This window comes from Arachis duranensis, chromosome 5 (genome assembly GCF_000817695.3).
Source record: "Arachis duranensis cultivar V14167 chromosome 5, aradu.V14167.gnm2.J7QH, whole genome shotgun sequence".
NCBI lineage: Eukaryota > Viridiplantae > Streptophyta > Magnoliopsida > Fabales > Fabaceae > Arachis > Arachis duranensis.
Genome location: NC_029776.3, coordinates 24,126,137 through 24,145,634, shown reverse-complemented (window position 1 = coordinate 24,145,634; position 19,498 = coordinate 24,126,137). Strand labels below are relative to the sequence as shown.

Here is a 19,498-nt window from a genome sequence, read left to right as displayed (position 1 = left end):
TAAGAAGAAATGCAATAAACTAAGGATAAATGCAAATAGAGCTCTAAAATATATACAAACCAAGAAAAATGCAACTAAAAATTCTAAAAGATCTAGTAGTAGAAGAAAAAAAATAAAATGTGAAAGTGTTTGGGATTAGAATTTTTCACCCAAGATTGGCTAATTGGTTGGATGACCTCCCCACGCTTAAAGGTTTGAACGGTCCTCCGTGCATTCAATGATGAGTAAAGGAGTACGAAGACTTCACAGATTGCCACCTTTAGCTGGTGGGTCATCCGGCTACTATATGTTCTTTCTGCTACTTCCCTTTTTGCTTATGGTGACTCATCTTGAAGAATATGAAAGAGACTATAGTAAGATGAGTAAATTTGAAGACCAGAAAGCATATATTGTTGGAATGATGCGATGATTACTAAAATGAAGTGAGTTAGTGTGTGACATTGAGGAAAAATAGTGTGTGAATTCTAAGTTTGCACGCAATTTAGAACTCGCACACTAGCATTGAAAGCTATGTCATAATTAAAAAAAAAGTATGCACTTCACTCATTCTAGTGTGCTTGAGATAATTTAAAGACAACTTATAGGTTAAACAAACAAACAGGTAACAAAGAAGCATGAAAGCACTTCAGCAAGAATCAAGTGATTGTGAAATAGATAATGAATGAAAATTGGTTAATGTGCAAGAAAGTTTAATGAACCAAAGAAAATATGGAACTAACACATCAATCAATAACATACTTTGAAGTTTGTTTGCATCACCTAATCGACATAAAGTGGGGAACATGGGTGCTATGTAACTTAGTAAAAGAGAAATATAAGTTGAAATCAATCACAGAGCAAGCATGGTCCACATAGCTTGAGAATTTCAAAAAGATGTCACTAGGTAAGCTTACAATCCAAATTTACAATTCCACAATCTCAATGCATCGGTTTGGTGATGTAAATAATAACCAACATAAGCAAGCATCACCTAACAACAAATGCATTAACTTCACACAATTGCCTAATAATAGATAGTGAATTCAAATTACATGGTGGCTAGCTACAACATGCAATTTAGAAATCCAAAAACATTCTTAAAGGAAAAGTCATCGGCACTTGGTATGCATAGATATCCAATAATCAAAATTCAATACCAAGCAACAAAGTATAACCTCAATAAAGAAATCCAACAATGTATATTCACAACAATGACGCTAAAATAGCATCAAGTCAGTAAACAACAGTAATATCTCAGCAGAATCAGCAAATCAAATCAATAATCCAACACTTATCACCAAATCCAACCTATCCTAATTGTCTAATCCACTAAAATAGAGAATTAAAATAACTAACTAATGAAGATGGTGGTGGATAGTGAAAGATAATGAAGAGAAGGTATGAGAAGAGAAGAAAAGAGAGTCAGGGGAGAAAGAAAAATGAAGAAGAAGGAAGAAGGAGAAAAGAAGAGATGAAGTAGAGAAAAGAAAAGAAAAGAAAAGTATAATAGACATGGGAGTCATGCGTACACGGAAGGCATGCGTACGCATGACATGAAATTTTTTTAATTGTGCGTACGCATCATTCACGCACAAATCGTGGACAAAAATGGTTGAACTTCGGTTTGATGGTCATGCGTATGCATGACTTCAAACTCCATGCACGCGCACGGTGCTTGGTGTAGGAATTCGAGATTTCCACAGCTTAACGGAAAGTGCACCGGGTCATCCAAGTAATACCTCATGTGAGTGAGGGTCGATCCCACGAGGATTGTCGGACTGAGCAAGCAATGGTTATCTTGTTGGACTTAGTTAGGCGAATCAGAAAAGAGTTGTTATTCTTGTAAACCTATAAAAGTAATAAACAAATAAATAAGAAAAGCAATAAACAGTTGGCATGAAAACAATGTAGGAAAACAGTTAAAGTTTCAGAGATGTTTACTTTTTTGGGATTAAAATGTCTTACCAACTATTTTAACAATGAATAATTCATTCTATAGCAAACCATAAGTGTCTAAATCATAATCTCTTAGTGATTTAGCCTCCTCTAAAATTCATCAACCGCCACTCTCATGGTCACTTAACTCAAATTAGAGGGTGAAGTTCAGAAAAACTAGTTTATACCACGAAGGCCCTAATCACCCCAAACCAGCTGAATAGATGTTGCATATCCTTATCGGTATGTGTAATTAGCCGTCTAAGAGGAATGTTTTCAAGCTGTAGTTCGAGCAAGATAACTCTCTCAAGAATCACAAGAACTCATGTAGAAAAGGGTCATACTCTCGTTCCACCCAGTTCATAAGATTAAGAATGAAAATAATCCTTATAATTGAATCAAACATAAATTAAAATAGAAGAATATTAATCTTGATCCATAGAAATAAACAGAGCTCCTAACCCTAACCAAGAGGTTTAGTTGCTCATAACTTACAGAGAAAACAAGGTTCCGTCTAATGATGCTTGATGCGCTAGAAAGGGTGCATCTTATTCCTTAAATACTAACCTAATTTGATAAGGAAATAAAATAAAATAATAAATTCTAAACCTAAAAGATATTGTTTGTAATTAAAAATTACAAAAAGAATATGAAAATAAGTTAAGAGGTGCGAAATCCACTCGAGAGGCCCAATTGAGTGTGGATTCGGATTGCTGCTGGCATTTAACTCCAGAGATGGCCGTTAAACACTAGGGGGGAGTGCAACGTTTCTGGTCTTGATCCTCTGTTGGTGTGAAATGTTGGGTGGGCATTCAAGGCTCAGGGGGGATGCTGACAGCATTTTCCTTTTTAGCTCCAAACTTCGTCAAACTGCTCCGAATTTCACCTAAAATCATAAAAACACAAGAAAAACTCAAAGTAGCATCCAAAGAGGAGTTTTGCACTAAAATCAAGTAAAAATAAATAAAATCCAACTAAAAACAACTAGAAAATGATGCCAAAAAGGGTATAAGATGCTCACGCATCAGTGCTCGCACGATCTTTGCACAATTCATGTTTTTGCTCTATTTTGGTGTCATGCATGAATTGGTGAACTTCTGGGGGTCATGAGTATGCATGGAGCATGCGTATGTATGATTGGTGCTCTGTTTTTCAAAAGTTTTTAAACTTTTTGCACCAAACCCAGCTTTCCAAACACCCAAAAGATTACCAAAACAATATCAAACCTTATTCAAGCATGCTAAACTATCGAATAAACTTAACAAACCTATCTAAAATGGAAATCCAACTCATTCATCAACTATATACAAAAAGAGAAAATGAAAGGATGTTACCATGGTGGGGTGTCTCCCACCTAGTGCTTTCATTTATTGTCCATAAGTTGGACAATTGGAGATGCCCTTGCTATGGTGGCTTATACTTGAATTTTTCCTTGAATCCCCACCAATGCTTGCATATCCAATGTCCATTGGGATCCTAAATTATGTGCAACAAGCTTTCAAGAAAATTCAAACAAGTGATAAGACCCCAAAGTTGTTGATTTCCAAATTCTATTCCAAGGTCTCAAACCTTATTTTTGCACTCGTCTTTTTATTGATTACCATAGTTCTATCTGGATGTCAAGACTTCCAAATTCTCATATAGGCACCAAATTATCCTAGATCCTCTCAATCAAACACTACACCAACCTTGGAACCTAGACTTTGAGCTTTCAACCTTAATGAGCCTACAAATATGTTTTCAACCACTACACAACTCTCCTTTACTCTTCAATCCACAAAGAGCTCTAAGTTGACCATTTGTTTCAAGCAAACCATATTCAAGTGGGACAATAAAGCTTAAGGATAAGAATTTTATCCCCTTAAATGATGTGATGGATGGTGGTGACTTACGAAGGGATGTTTCCAATGGCTTTGGTAATGTAAGCTTCACTCTCTTTGACTCCTCCTTGCTAACTTCCACCTCTTGAGAAGCTTCCTCAATTTCTACTTCTTGTTTGCCAACTTCTTCCAACTATATCTCATTGCTTAAGTCATGTCTTGGAGGTTGCGTACGGTTCTCCTCGGCATCAATTTCAAACCCCATGGAAAAAGGCTCAACAAGATCACTAACGTCACTAGTTGGTGCAAAATTATCCTCAATAATGGAGCTTTTTTCTTGCTCAACTTTCCCTAAATCTTCAACCATTTCTTCATTTTAAAAGATCTCCACTTTCTCCACTTGTTGAAATACATATGTCCCATCCTTGTTCTCCAATTGAGATTCTAAAATCTCTTTCATACTCCGCTCTTCAGTTGATTCTCCACATTCGGAAATAGGAGTGCCTTAATTGCATGAGTGTGGTAAGGTTAAATGAGCTAAAGTTTCTGCTAAGGAACCCATGATAGTATTGTACTTATCTTAGGATTCTTCGAGGAAACTTGCTGAAGATTGGAAAGGTTCTTCCATGGAGGGTTATAGTGAAAAGGATGGTTGATAGTGTTGGGGGTAGCCATTATATATAGGAGGTAACGGTTTAGGAAGGTTGTGGGGGTAATGATGTTGAAGTGGTGGTGGTTCAACGGGTGCTCGTTCATAATGGTCACAAGGGTGTGCATAAGGAGGATATGAATTTGTATCATGTGGAGGTATTTAGTGGTATGAGACTTGTGAGTATGGTGGTTATAGACTATATTGAGGAAGGAGTTCATAGGCATATGGTGGTGGTTGATAATCATAAGAAGATCCACCATATCCCTTAGTTTGGTAGATACCGTGGGTTGGATTATGCTCATAGTATGCCGGAGGAGGTTGTTGCCATGAAGATTGTCCATATGCTTGAGATTCCTCCCATCTTTGATTTCCCAATCCTTGATGCAAACCCTCATTAAAATTTTCATTTCCTACAACATAGTTAGAACCAAACTCATAGCCAAAATAGTGATAATTCATGGTAAAAAGAGAAAATAGAAACAAAGGCTAATAAGAAATAAAGAGAACACAATCCTAACTACTAACACAAACAAGGAAACAAACAAAAAGCATGCTATTTACAAATAAACATATTTACAATAGCCAATATCATAACTCCATTGCAACTTCCTGGCAACGGCGCCAAAAACTTGATGCGGGCTAGATGTCGGTTCATAATTTTCATAAAAAGAGTTGCGTTGTAAGTATAGTCCAAACCGACAAATAACTCGTATCAAAGTTTAAATTATTATCACAATTCAAACTAAAATAACCGAGAGTAGAATCCTGGGTCATTCTTCTTAGGAACTGCAATCGAATGCTTGATTATTGGCTATGAGGGAATCATGGGTTTTGATTGCAAGAGACAAGAAATGTAAATAACAAGAAATTAAAGAGGCAAATAATAACTAAATACCAAAAGCAATTAAACTAAAACAATTAAAGAGATCGACTAAGAAAGGTCTTAGCAAGGGTTGACGGTTAAGGATCATTATCCTTGTTACTAACCACAATAAGATAATTACAAGGAGCAATCCCATTTTGTCATCCCTAACATCGGAAGAAAGTTAAATGGGCTTAACTAATCCTAATGCATAAGTCCTAGCCAACTCACTAATTAACTTAGTGAAAGACTAGCGTCAATGGAAAAAAGATTAATTAAGATCTCCAAATTATCGATCAAGTTGGACATTAGTAACTCAAGGTTACCCAAGTTACCAACCTAAGCCAAGAGTACAAAAATCTACTGTAAAACTAAAAGGAGCATTTCATCAAACACTTAGCATGCACAAAAGTAAAATATGGCAAATTGCAAGAATTATAAAAGCTACAACTACTGTTCTGAGAGTTACCTGAAACTGTAGGTCGATCTTGGACGAGATCTTCTGTGCTGGTCGGAGCTGTTGTGTCCGACTTGCTGGACTTGGTGGTGGTGCTGATCCTTCATCCCCGGAGGGTGGGGGGTACCTGCAAGGGACTCCGATGCTTAAGTTAGCAAGGGTATTAAGCAGGTTTTTAGTAGAATCAGAGTATGAGTTATACCTGGGTGCTCCAGCGTATTTATAATAGTGTAGAGTGACCTTCTTAGATAAGATAAGTTAGTTATCTTATCTTATCTTATCTTTATCTTTTGAGTGAGGTCATCTTATCTTCAAGGGAACCGCCCTTCTCTCTGTAGGCTTTGGGCTACCTTTGAATTTGGGTCGTGTTCCTCTATTTGGGCCCTTCTTTGGGCTTTCCTGGTGACTTGGCCGAGCTCTTTGAGAAGAGGTCGGCCGCTTTGTCTGTAGAACATCCCGGGTCAGACAGCGCGATCCCGGGGTATGAACAGTGCCCCTGCTCGAGATCGGTCTTTATTTTGGAGGTCGCATCTTAGTCTTAGGACTTCGAACCTTCTCGGGTGAAGCCGAACTTGAGCATTTTGTCGATTTTATCTCCGTAGAGGTTTTCTTGAATGTGGAACATTTCTTCTTTCATTTCCTTTGGAAGCGCGCGCTTTTGCATTTAGCGTCCTAGCCTTGGGAATGTGCGAGGGTTTTAATTCCCTCATTAATTGGTTTTTGATGCTCTGTTTCTTTTGGCCTTTATTTTGAATTTTTGTTCTCAAGAAAACGGTTTTCTCTTTTCTGTAACTTCCCTCTTTTCTTCATTCTTCTGTTTCACCCGAAGCTTGTCTTTTCGTTTTCTGACACCGCGTCTTTGTGTTTTGCTTGAGGGAGGATTCTTTGCTTCGGCTTTCGTTTTTCTTCAGAACTCATTCTCCTTTTCTTCAGGTTAGTTTTACTTTCTCTTTCGTCATCTATTTTGCCACTTTGTATTTGATTCTTTGGTAAAGCTTTGATTTTGTCTAAGTGTATGTTGGAAAGCTTGAACCTTTTCATATCACCATGCTTGGTTTATTACTGTGATGCATGCTTTCTGGTTTTCTTTTGTCCTTATGTATGTTTTTTGGGTAAACTTTCCTGGCTTGGCTCTTTTAGGGCTTCGCATGTTGCCACTGCTTTCTGAGCTGCCGTTTTGAAAAAGATTGCTTCTTTGATGGCCTTTGTCCTGTCGATGGTTTTTTCTTGATAGAGACTTTTATTTCTTGATGACTTTACTTTGATTCTCGCGTTTTTCTTCTCGGGATGTTACTTGTTGGAAGAGGGTTATTTTCTCTGCTGAGGGTTTCATTGGGATTTTAGTTTTTGTAGATTTCCTCTGAGTTTTTACTCTGTCACTGCCTCCAAAGGATGCCCCTGGACCTTGGTGTGCGTCTTGGGGTCTTCCTTTTACCGCTTGTACTGTGCTGGATTATGCTGGCTGAGTTGTTTTGATTTCATCCGAGATGCTTTTAGTAATCCAATCTCTTTTTCTTGTTTGTAGGACTAGTTGGCTATGTCTTCTCGCAACAATATTGAAGAGACGTCTTCTAAGGTTCCCGAGGGAATGTCTGATTGGTTGGACTCCCTTGTTTTGATGTGTGTTTCTGTGGTCAATGCTGAGTTCTGTGTGGAGCTTAGGAAACATCATCGTCTTTGTAAGAGTAGAGATCAGGAGAAGAATTATGAATTGGTGCCACCTGACTCCGAGGAGAGGGTTTGCTTCCCTGTCTTGACCCAAGGAGAACGCCCTTTCTTTTATGCTTACGACTATTTTTTCAGCCAGTTGGACATTACTTTTCCCTTTACTTTGTTTGAGACTGACTTGTTGTGGTTGTGTAATATAGCTCCGTCCCAGCTTCATCCAAACTCCTGGGGCTTTATTAAGATTTTTCAGCTTCTTTTTCAAGAATTGGATGTTACCCCTTCTCAAACTCTTTTCCTTTATTTGTTTGTATTAACTAAGCCCGGGACTTCTTCAAAAAAGAAAGCCTCCTGGGTTTCTTTTAGATCTGCGCAAGGACATAAGGTTTTTACCATGTATGAAGAGTCCTTTAGGGACTTCAAGAATTATTTCTTCAAGGTTCGAGCTGTTGAGGGAGCTCGTCCCTTTTTTCTGGAAGCAAATGATGAACCATCCTTTCCTCTTCATTGGCAGCAGAATGTAGTAGTTTCCCGATATACTTGGGAGATGTTGAACGAGGTCGAACAGGCCTTTGTGAATGTTTTGGAGGATACGTGGGGGGAACCTCCTCATCTGGATACTAACAAATCTTTGGGGGACCCCTCCTTTGTTCAAACTGCTTTGGGTATTTGTTGACATATTTTGTTTCTTGTTTTTGCTTTCTCTTTATTTCCTGGTCCGTAAAACTGTTGTTTTTTCATTTTTCAGAGATGGCCAAAAATAATGATGCGATGAAGGCCTTCAAAAAGGTGAGAAAGGCTACTGCAATGATAAACCCCATTTGTAGGGTTTATCTTGTGCTTGATTTAGGGGATTTTATAACCTTTTATCCACATTTATCCATTGAAATAGCATGGTTTTATAACTTCTCCTTTAATTGTGCTTAAGAGTGAAAACATGCTTTTTAGGTCTTAAAATAGCTAAATTTAATTCACCTTGATTCCATTAGATGCCTTGATATGTTTGTTAAGTGATTTCAGATTTAGGAGGCAAAGATTGGATCAAGGGAATGAAGGAAAAGCATGTAGAAATGGAGAACTCATGAAGAAATGAAGGAATCGCCAAAAGCTGTTAAGCCGACCTCTTCGCACTTAATCGACCATAACTTGAGCTACACAGGTCCAAATTATGCGGTTTCAATTGCGTTGGAAAGCTAACATTCGAGGCTTCAAAATAATATATGATTTGCCATATTTGCATGGTGCATAGAGGCACACACGCGCACGGTACGCAGACGCGCCGATGGTGGTACATGATCCACTTAATGCAACTCATGGCTAGCAATTTTAGAAGCCTTGTGGGCCCAATCCAACTCATTTCTGATGCTATTTAAGCCAAGGATTGAAGGAGAATCAACATGATTTTGATCATTAGTTTAGTTTTGCTTAGTTTAGTAGTTAGAGTTAGTTTCTAGAAAGAGAAGCTCTCACTTCTCTCTAGAATTAGGATTAGGTTTAGTTCAATAGTCTTAGATCTAGGTTTTAATCTTTGCTCTCATCTACTTCTACCTTTCAATTCTTTGTTTTTACATTCATCATTCTTCTACTCTTTTGTTGTAATTTCCTTTATGTTGTTCTCATACTTTGTTGTAGATCTACTCTTGTCTCTTCTATTTTCTTTCAATTCAATTTGAGGTGATTCATAATAATTGTGTTTCTTTTGATTGTTGTTATGAATTCCTTGCAATAATTGTTGTTAGATTTCATTGTTGTTGTCAATTTACTATGCTTTTCTTTTATGCCTTCTAAGTGTTTGATAAAATGCTTGGTTGGATTTTAGTATAGATTTTGTTCCTCTTGGCCTAGGTAGAGTAATTAGTGACTCTTGAGTTATCTAACTCCTTTGTTGATTGATAATTAGAAGTTGCTAATTGATTTGAATGCCTTTAAAGCTAGTCTTTCCTTTAGAAGTTGATTATGACTTGAGGAATCAAATTGATTCATCCACTTGACTTTCCTCCATGGTTAGAGGTTAACTAAGTGGTAGCAATGAACAATTTGTGGTCACAATTGAGGAGGATAACTAGGATAGGACTTCTAGTTCTCATATCTTGCCAAGAGCTTTGTTAGTTGTTAGTTTATTTTCTTTGCAATTTACATTTTTTGTCTAATATTTTAAAAACCCCAAAGATACCTCATAACCAATGGCAAGGCACTTTATTGCAATTCCTAGGAAGAACGACCCGAGGTTCAATACTTTGGTTTATAAATTTAGGGATTTGTTTTAGTGACAAACAATCTTTTGTATGAAAGGATTATTGTTGGTTTAGAAACTATACTTTACAACGAGACTTCATTTGTGAAATTCTAAACCGTCAAAAATCCACTCATCAAAATGGCGCCGTTGCCAGGGAATTGCAATGGTGTTATGTTATTGGTTATTGTATATATGTGAATAGTGTGAATATCTTGATTTTTGCTTTAATTGTTAGTTGTGGAGTTTTGTTTCTCTTGTTTTCTATTGGATTTTGTTTTTATTTTCTCTTTTCATCATGAATTCTCACTTTGGCTATGAGTGTGATTACAATTATGTTGTAGGAGATGTGAATTTCAATGACAACATGCACCAAGGATGGAACAACCAAAGGTGGGAGGAGCCATATGCATATGATCAATCCTCATGGCAATAACCTCCATCAATACACTATGAAGAAGAGCCATTCTATGATGCATATCAATCTAATGGCTATGGTGAATCTCCTTGTGACTTTCAAGAACGACCACCATATGCCTATGAACCCCCTCCTCAACATAGCTTTGAACTACCATGCTCACAAGCCCCATACCACCAAACATATGCATATGACCCTAATCCTTATCCACCATACCAACCACCTTTTGAACCATATGAGCCATACATGGAACCACCACAATATCAACACTTCTAAGAACCACTTCCTCCATACCAAAACCAAGATGAACCACCTCCAATATATGAGAACTTTCAACCACAAGATGAATTCTACCTTCCGCCACAACCCTCCATGGAAGAATATCTATGTCCATCTTTCAAGAAAGCAATGGATCGGCTTCAAGCAACCGTCCATCAAAAGTTAGATGCATTAGACTCATACCATGTGTCCAAGGATGATTGTGGAGGAGCAACCGAAGAGGGAAGCATGAAGGGGATTGTAGACTTTCAACTTGAGAACAATAGTTTGGAGTGTGTTGTGCAACAAGAAGAACAAATAGAGAATGTTGAACCACCACATCATTACTATGATAAACCACCTTCCTACTATGAATTCTTCCTCCAAAATGATGAACTCTTTCATCCACCCCAACCTCCAATGGATGACATCCTTGGTATTCTTGTCAAGGGCAAGAAGAGATAAAAAGGGATGTGCAAAACTTCATGGCCGCCTTGGATGCGATAACAAATCAATTAGCCTCCCAATGCTTGAACACTCAAGGAAATTCCATGGCTACATATGAAGAACCCAAGGAAGAGCATAGCATGAAGGAGAGGTTGGAAACTCCAGTTGGAAATGAAGGTAGTTGCTTTATGTTGGAACAATTCGAGGAAGCAACGATTTTTGAAGAAAAGGAAGAGATGGTTGAAGACTTAGGAGATGCGGAATCTCCATGGGAACCTAGAGTTGAAGAAGATCCCACCAAGAAGATTGCAATTGATGTTAAGGAGGTATGTGCACAACCTCCAAGGCATATCCCACATGAAGACTTGGATGGGATAGAGCAAGAATTGAGTTCCCTAGGCGATGAAGATCAAGCATCAAATCTTAGTGGTGAAGAATCCTTTAAACTTGAAGAAACTTTTTCCGGTGAAATTGGAAGTAATATGGAGGTAAATTTCTCTCATCCTCCCAATTATAATTCTAGTAGGGGAAGAGGCTTAGATAGAATTGTTGAACAAAGGATTGAATTGGAGGTATCTTGTGAAGAGATGGAATTCCTTAGAAATACAAGGACGGAAGTTGGATATGCTTTGTCAAGATCCTTAGAAGCTTCTTTACCTAGGTTGTCATCTACCCCTTCATTCGAGTGGGTTAAATTCATTTCTATTAGCTTTATTATTCCACTTGAATATGGCTTGCTTGAAACGGATGGACAACTTAGAGCACTTTGAGGGATGAAGCGTAAGAGAAGAATGTTCCATGGTTGGCGTTGTAAATCAAGACTCATTTTGGTTGGCAAAGGGTGGAGTAGTACTCAATTAGATGGGTCTAGGAGGATTGTTTGGCACTTCATTGAGAATTCGTCTTGCTTGCCACCCGGAGGGACTAATGATGATCAAATTCAAGACGGGTGTGAAAATAAAGTGTGGGATCCCGGATCGCACAAGGAGAATAAACTTTGGGAGCCCCAAGCTTGTGAAGGACTCCATTAAGACTTGGTGAAACTCATGAGAAATCTTGGAGCACAATGGAGAACCAAGCATTGGTGGGAGTTCCAAGATGAGTTCAAGCACAAGCCACCTTGATGAGGAGCTCCCCATAAGTCCAACTTAAGGACAATAAATAAAAGTGCTAGGTGGGAGACACCCCACCATGGTAAACTCTTTCCATTCTCTTGTATATATACTTAATAAGTGATTTGAGTTGCCATTATAGGTAGTTTTCTTCTTTTCTATACTCTTATACATTTTGTTGTGATTGATAGGTTGTTGTAGTGTATTTTGATTAGTCTAGATTGTTGTTAAAGTAGGTTACTTGAAGTACAAGTTTTGTCTTTGAAAATTTTTCGAAAACTTGAAGATTTTTGTTAAAATTGTATTTTAGTTGCTTTAGAATGTTTAAAGGTTAGGAGAGTGTTAAATTGTGTTCTTATGCTTCTTAAAAAAAAAGGGCATCGGCACGCAAACACGCTGTGCGCGCACGCGCGGATTGTACTTCCGCAACTCCTGGTACAAAAACCAGAAAGTTGTACAAACTTTGTGCTGGCACTGTGCTGGGAGCACAATCTCATCCGCGCGTAAGCGCACTGTGTGTGCGCGCAGATTGTCCCTGCTGCATCCGCGCGTGAGCGCGCTGTGCGCGCGCGGATTTGCACCCTGCTTTTCTCCTTTCTCCTTTCTCATAATAAATAAATAAAATAATAAAAAAAATTTTCTTCTCCTCCATTTTCTTTTGTCTATTGCATTTGTATACTTTTATTCTTTGCATTTCTATTTTGTTTCTATAATTTGTTCTCATTTTATTTTCTAAGTTTCTCATTTTAATAATGGTGTTGAATTCTCTCACTCAATTGTTGAGAATTTCTCGCATTGTTTTGGTGCTTCATACTTGTTACATTAATTGTAATATTTGTCCACACACAAGATTAGTGCTTTAGTCCTTCCTAATTCATTATCCTTTATTTTTGTACTTCTTCATCATTGAGTTAGGATGGGACCAAATGCTCTCATGCTTACCAATAATCTTGTTTGTGTCTATTCTTGTTTGATCTTGATGCTCAACATGCTTTTCATGCTTTGACTTTACTCTTGCATCAAGTATTAGTTGATATGCCCTTTGCTTATATTGTTTTCTCACTCACATGTTGTAGCTACTATGTAGTAGAGAACCATACCCTTATTTGGCATTAGCCTCCGCATATGTTTTATTTACTTTCATATCTTTATTATAGGCTTAATTTTCTTTCTTTTTCTTTCCTTTTAGTTTGGCCACCAAGAAGGAAGAAAAGGAAAAATCTTTTAAATGGGGCAACGAACAAGTCATCCACACAACCTTTCGAAGAAGCTCATCATTTGTAGCAACCTATCCACCTTGCTCTTCTTTACATGCACCGAGGACGGTGCAATCTTCAAGTGTGGGGAACTTGGGACATTGGTTGAGTTAAAAGGATGTTTTTGTTTTTGGTGCATGAAATTGTGATCTCAATGACGCCAACAACTTGATATGCACAATTGTAATCTCAACTCTTTTTCACAACTTCGCACAACTAACTAGCAAGTGCACTGGGTCGTCCAAGTAATAAACCTTACGTGAGTAAGGGTCGATCCCACGGAGATTGTTGGTATGAAGCAGGCTATGGTCATCTTGTAAATCTCAGTCAGGCGGATTCTAATGGTTATAATGGTTTTCGAATATAAAGATAAACAAAGCATAAAATAAAGATAGAGATACTTATGTAATTCATTGGTGGGAATTTCAGATAAGCGCATGAAGATACTGTGTTCCTTCTAAATCTCTGCTTTCCTACTGCTTTCATCCAATCATTCTTCTTCCTTTCCATGGCAAGCTGTATGTTGGGGGATCACCATTGTCAATGGCTACCGTCCGTCCTCTCAGTGAAAATGGTCCAGGTGCGCTGTCACCACACGGCTAATCATCTGTCAGTTCTCGATCATGCAGGAATAGGATTTACTATCCTTTTGCGTCTGTCACCATGCCCTATAGTCGCGAGTTTGAAGCTCGTCACAGTCATTCAATCCCTGAATCATACTCGGAATACCACAGACAAGGTTTAGACTTTCCGGATTCTCAAGAATGCTGCCAATGGATTCTAGCTTATACCACGAAGATTCTGATTAAAGAATCCAAGAGATATTCATTCAAGCTTATTTGCATGTTGAACAAAAGTGGTTGTCAGGCACACGTTCATAAGTGAGAATGGTGATGAGCGTCACATAATCATTACATTCATCTAGTTCTTGAGTTCGAATGGATATCTTAGAATAAGAATAAGAGTGAATTGAATAGAACAATAGTAGTACTTTGCATTAATTCTCGAGGTACAGCAGAGCCCTACACCTTAATCTATGGTGTGTAGAAACTCCACCGTTGAAAATACATAAGTGATAATGGTCCAGGCATGGCCGAATGGCCAGCTCCCATAAAAGTGATCAAGAGATCAAAGGATGATCAAAAGATGTAAATACAATAGTAAAAAGTTTTATTTATACTAAACTAGTTACTATGGTTTACAAAAATAAGTCTAAGTGCAGAAATCTACTTCCGGGGCCCACTTTGATGTGTGCTTGGTCTGAGCTTGAGCTTTACACATGCAGAGGCTTCTCTTGGAGTTAAACGCCAAGTTGTAACGTGTTTTTGGCGTTTAACTCTAGTTTGTGACGTGTTTCTGGAGTTTTACTCCAAAATGCAGCATGGAGCTGGCGTTGAATGCCAGTTTGCGTCGTCTAAACTTGAATGAAGTATGGACTATTATATATTGATGGAAAGCCCTGGATGTCTACTTTCTAACGCAATTGAGAGCGCGCTATTTGGAGTTTTGTATCTCCAGAAAATCCATTTCAAGTGCAGGGAGGTTAGAATCTAATAACATCTGTAGTCCTTTTTTAGCCTCCTATCAGATTTTTGCTCAGGTCCCTCAATTTCATCCAGAAAATACCTGAAATCACAGAAAAATACACAAACTCATAATAAAGTCCAGAAATGTGAATTTTGCATAGAAACTAATAAAAATATACTAAAAAGTAGCTAGATCCTACTAAAAACTACCTAAAAATAATGTCGAAAAGCGTATAAATTATCCGCTCATCACAGCACCAAACTTAAATTGTTGCTTGTCCCCAAGCAACTGAAAATCAAATAGGATAAAAAGAAGAGAATATACTATAAATCCCAAAATATCAATGAATATTAGTTCTAATTAGATGAGCAGGACTTGTAGCTTTTTGCTTCTGATCAGTTTTGGCATCTCACTTTATCCTTAGAAGTTTAGAATGATTGGCATCCATAGGAACTCAGAGTTCAGATAGTGTCATTGATTCTCCTAGTTAAGTATGTTGATTCTTGAACACAGCAACTTTTATGAGTCTTGGCCGTGGCCCTAAGCACTTTATTTTTCCAGTATTACCACCGGATACATAAATGCCACAGACATATGACTGGGTGAACCTTTTCAGATTGTGACTCAGCTTTACTAAAGTCCCCAGTTAGAGGTGTCTAGAGCTCTTAAGCACACTCTTTTTGCTTTGGATCACGACTTTAACCACTCAGTCTCAAGCTTTTCACTTGGACCTTTATGACACAAGCACATGGTTAGGGACAGCTTGATTTAGCCGCTTAGACCTAGATTTTATTTCCTTGGGCCCTCCTATCCATTGATGCTCAAAGCCTTGGATCCTTTTTACCCTTGCCTTTTGGTTTTAAGGGCTATTGGCTTTTTCTGCTTGCTTTTTCTCTTTCTTTTTTTTCTTTTATTTTTCGCCACTTTTTTTCTTTCTTTCTTTTTCGCAAGCTTTGCTTCTTTTTTTACTGCTTTTTCTTGCTTCAAGAATCAATTTTATGATTTTTCAGATCATCAATAACATTTCTCTTTTTCATCATTCTTTCAAGAGCCAAAAATTTTAACATTCATAAACAACAAGATCAAAAATATGCACTGTTCAAGCATTCATTCAGAAAGTAAAAAGTATTGTCACCACATCAATATAATTAAACTAATTTCAAGGATGAATTCGAAACTCATGTACTTCTTGTTCTTTTGTAATTAAGCACATTTTTCATTTAAGAGAGGTGAATAATTCATGGGATTATTCATAGCTTTAAGACATAGTTACTAAATACTAATGATCATGTAGTAAAGACTCAAAACATAGACAAACATAAAGCATAAAATCAAAAAACAGAGAGATAAGAACAAGGAAGTTAAGGAATGAGTCCACCTTAGTAAGGGTGGCGCCTTCTTCTTGAAGAACCAATGGTGTTCTTGAGCTCCTCTATGTCTCTTCCTTGCCTTTGTTGCTCCTCCCTCATAGCTCTTTGATCTTCTCTAATCTTATTGAGAATGATGGAGTGCTCTTGGTGCTCCACCCTTAATTGGTTCATGTTATGACTCAATCCTTCTAGAGAAGTGTTGAGTTGTTTCCAATAGTTGTTTGGAGGAAAATACATCCCTTGAGGCATCTCAGGGATTTCTTGATGATGAGCTTCCTCATGCGTCTCTTGAGATCCATGAATGGGCTCTCTTGTTTGCTCCATCCTTTTCTTAGTGATGGGCTTGTGAGATGAATCTCTCCATCTCTCATGACTCAAAGGTGGAAGCAATTGCCTTCCATTTCCTCTTTCTTGAGGTTTCTCTGGCCTTAGGTGCCATCAATGGTTATGGAAAAACAAAAAAGCTATGCTTTTACCACACCAAACTTAGAATGTTGCTCGCCCTCGAGCAAAGGAAGAAAGAATAGAAGAAGAAGAAGATATGGAGGAGAGGGAGAGAGGTGTGAGTTTTGGCCAAGGGGGAGAAGAGAGGGTTGTGTTGTGTGAAAATGAAGAAGGATGAAGGGGTTTATATAGTGGAGGGAGAGGGGTTTGGGTTCAGTCATTTAGGGTGGGTTTGGGTGGGAAAGAGATTTTGAATTTGAAGGTAGGTGAGGTTTTTGGGGAAGAGAGGTTGAGGTGATTGGTGAAGGGTATAGTGGTATTGGATTGTGTGAAGAAGAGAGAAGTGGGGTAGGTGGGGATCCTGTGGGGTCCACAGATCCTGAGGTGATCCTGTGGGGTCCACAAATCCTGAGGCGTCAAGAATTTCTCATACCTGCACCCTTTAGGCGTGTAAAACGCCCTCTATATGCAATCCTGGCATTTAACGCCAGACTGCAGCTTGTTTCTGGCGTTAAACGCCCAAATGTAGCCTGTTTCTGGCATTTAACACCAGCCTGATGCTTGTTTCTGGTGTTAAACGCCAGCTTGGTGCTTGTTTCTGGCGTTAAACGCCAGACATATGCTTGTTTCTGGCGTTTAAACGCTAGACAACTCTTCCTCCAGGGTGTGCATTTTCTTCTGCTATTTTTTATTCTGTTTTTAATTTTTGCAATTGTTTTGTGACTCCACATGATCATAAACCTAATAAAACATAAAAGAACAATAGAAATATACATAAATAAAAATTGGGTTGCCTCCCAGTTAGCGCTTCTTTAATGTCAATAGCTTGACAGTGAGCTCTCATGGAGCTTCACAGATGTTCAGAGCATGATAAGGGCCTCCCAACACCAAACTTAGAGTTTGAATGTGGGGGCTTCTCAACACCAAACTTAGAATTTGGTTGTGGCCTCCCAACACCAAACTTAGAGTTTGATTGTAGGGGCTTTGTTTGACTCTATATTGAGAGAAGCTTATTGTGCCTCTTTTCCATGTTCACAGAAGGATAACCTTGAGCTTTAAACACAAGGTAGTCCCCATTTAATTGAAAGACTAGCTCTCCTCTGTCAACATCAATCACAGCTCCTGCTGTGACTAGGAAGGGTCTTCCAAGGATGATGCATTTATCCTCATCCTTCCCAGTGTCTAAGATTATGAAATCAGTAGGGATGTAAAGGCCTTTAACCTTCACTAACACGTCCTCTACCAATCCATAAGCTTTTTTTATTGACTTGTCTGCCATCTCTAATGAGATTCTTGCAGCTTGTACCTCAAAGATTCCCAGTTTCTCTATTACAGAGAGTGGCATAAGATTTATACCTGACCCCAGGTCACACAGAGCCTTCTCAAAGGTCATGGTACCTATGGTACAGGGTATTAAGAATTTACCAGGATCTTGTTTCTTTTAAGGTAAAGTTTGCTGAACTCATGTATTTAGTTCACTAATGAGCAAGGGAGGTTCATCTTCCCAAGTCTCATTACCAAACAACTTGGCATTCAGCTTCATGATGGCTCCTAAATATTGAGCAACTTATTCTTCAGTTACATCTTCATCCTCTTCAGAGGAAGAATAGTTCTCAGAGCTCATGAATGGCAGAAGGAAGTTTAATGGAATATCTATGGTCTCTATATGAGCCTCAGATTCCTTTAGGTCCTCAATAGGGAACTCCTTTCTGTCTGGAAGACATCCCATGAGGTCTTCCTCATTGGCATTCACGTCCTCCCCTTCTTCTTTGGATTCGGCCATGTTGATTATATTAATGGCCTTGCACTCTCTTTTTGGATTCTCTTCTGTATTGCTTGGGAGAGTACTAGGAGGAGTTTCAGTGATTTTCTTACTCAGCTGACCCACTTGTGCCTCCAAGTTTCTAATAGAGGACCTTGTTTCATTCATGAAACTTAAAGTGGCCTTAGATAGATTAGAGACTATGTTTGCCAAGCTAGAAGGATTCTGCTCAGAATTCTCTGTCTGTTGCTGAGATGATGATGGAAAAGGTTTGCTATTGCCAAACCTGTTTCTTCCACCATTGTTGTTATTGAAGCCTTGCTTCTGTGGATCCTTCCATAAAAAGTTCGGATGATTTCTCCATGAGGGATTATAGGTGTTTCCAAAGGTTTCACCCATGTAATTTATCTCTATCATTGCAGGATTCTCAAGATCATAAGCTTCTTCTTCAGAAGATGCTTCTTTAGTACTGTTGGATGCATTTTACAATCCATTCAAACTCTGAGATATCATATTGACTTGTTGGGTCAATATTTTGTTCTGAGCCAGTATGGCATTCAGAGCATCAATTTCAAGAACTCCCTTCTTCTGAGGCGTCCCAATACTCACAAGATTCCTCTCAGAGGTGTACATGAATTGGTTATTTGCAACCATGTCAATGAGTTCTTGAGCTTTTGCAGGCATTTTTTTTAGGTGAATGGATCCACCTGCAGAATGGTCCAATGACATCTTAGACCATTCACACAGACCATCATAGAATATATCCAGGATGGTCCATTTTGAAAGCATATCAGAAGGACACTTTTTGGTCAGTTGCTTGTATCTTTCCCAAGCTTCATAGAGGAATTCACCTTCTTTCTGTCTGAAGGTTTGAGCATCCACTCTAAGCTTGCTCAGCTTTTGAGGAGGAAAGAATTTGGCTAAGAAAGCCGTGACCAGCTTATCCCAAGAGTTCAGGCTGTCTTTAGGTTGAGAGTCCAACCATATTCTAGCTCTGTCTCTTACAGCAAAAGGGAAAAGCATAAGCCTGTAGACCTCGGGATCAACCCCATTGGTCTTAACAGTATCACAGATCTGCAAGAATTCAGTTAAAAATCGAAAAGAATCTTCTGATGGAAGTCTATAAAACTTGCAATTCTGTTGCATCAGAGAAACTAATTGAGGCTTTAGCTCAAAGTTGTTTGCTCTAATGGCAGGGATTGATATGCTTCTTCCATGTAAGTTGGAATTTGGTGCAGTAAAGTCACCAAGCATCTTCCTTGCATTGTTGTTGGGTTCGGCTGCCATATCTTTTTCCTGTT

The 19,498-nt window shown here is 38.4% G+C and overlaps 1 non-coding gene across 1 annotated transcript; it reads left to right on the top strand.

Moving 5' to 3' along the window:
* The first annotated feature begins 18,980 nt into the window (after positions 1-18,980).
* On the top strand, positions 18,981-19,088 carry LOC127748198 (small nucleolar RNA R71). The gene has a single exon (XR_008010140.1). It is a non-coding gene; the product is annotated as a small nucleolar RNA R71 (small nucleolar RNA).
* The last annotated feature ends 410 nt before the right edge of the window (positions 19,089-19,498 follow it).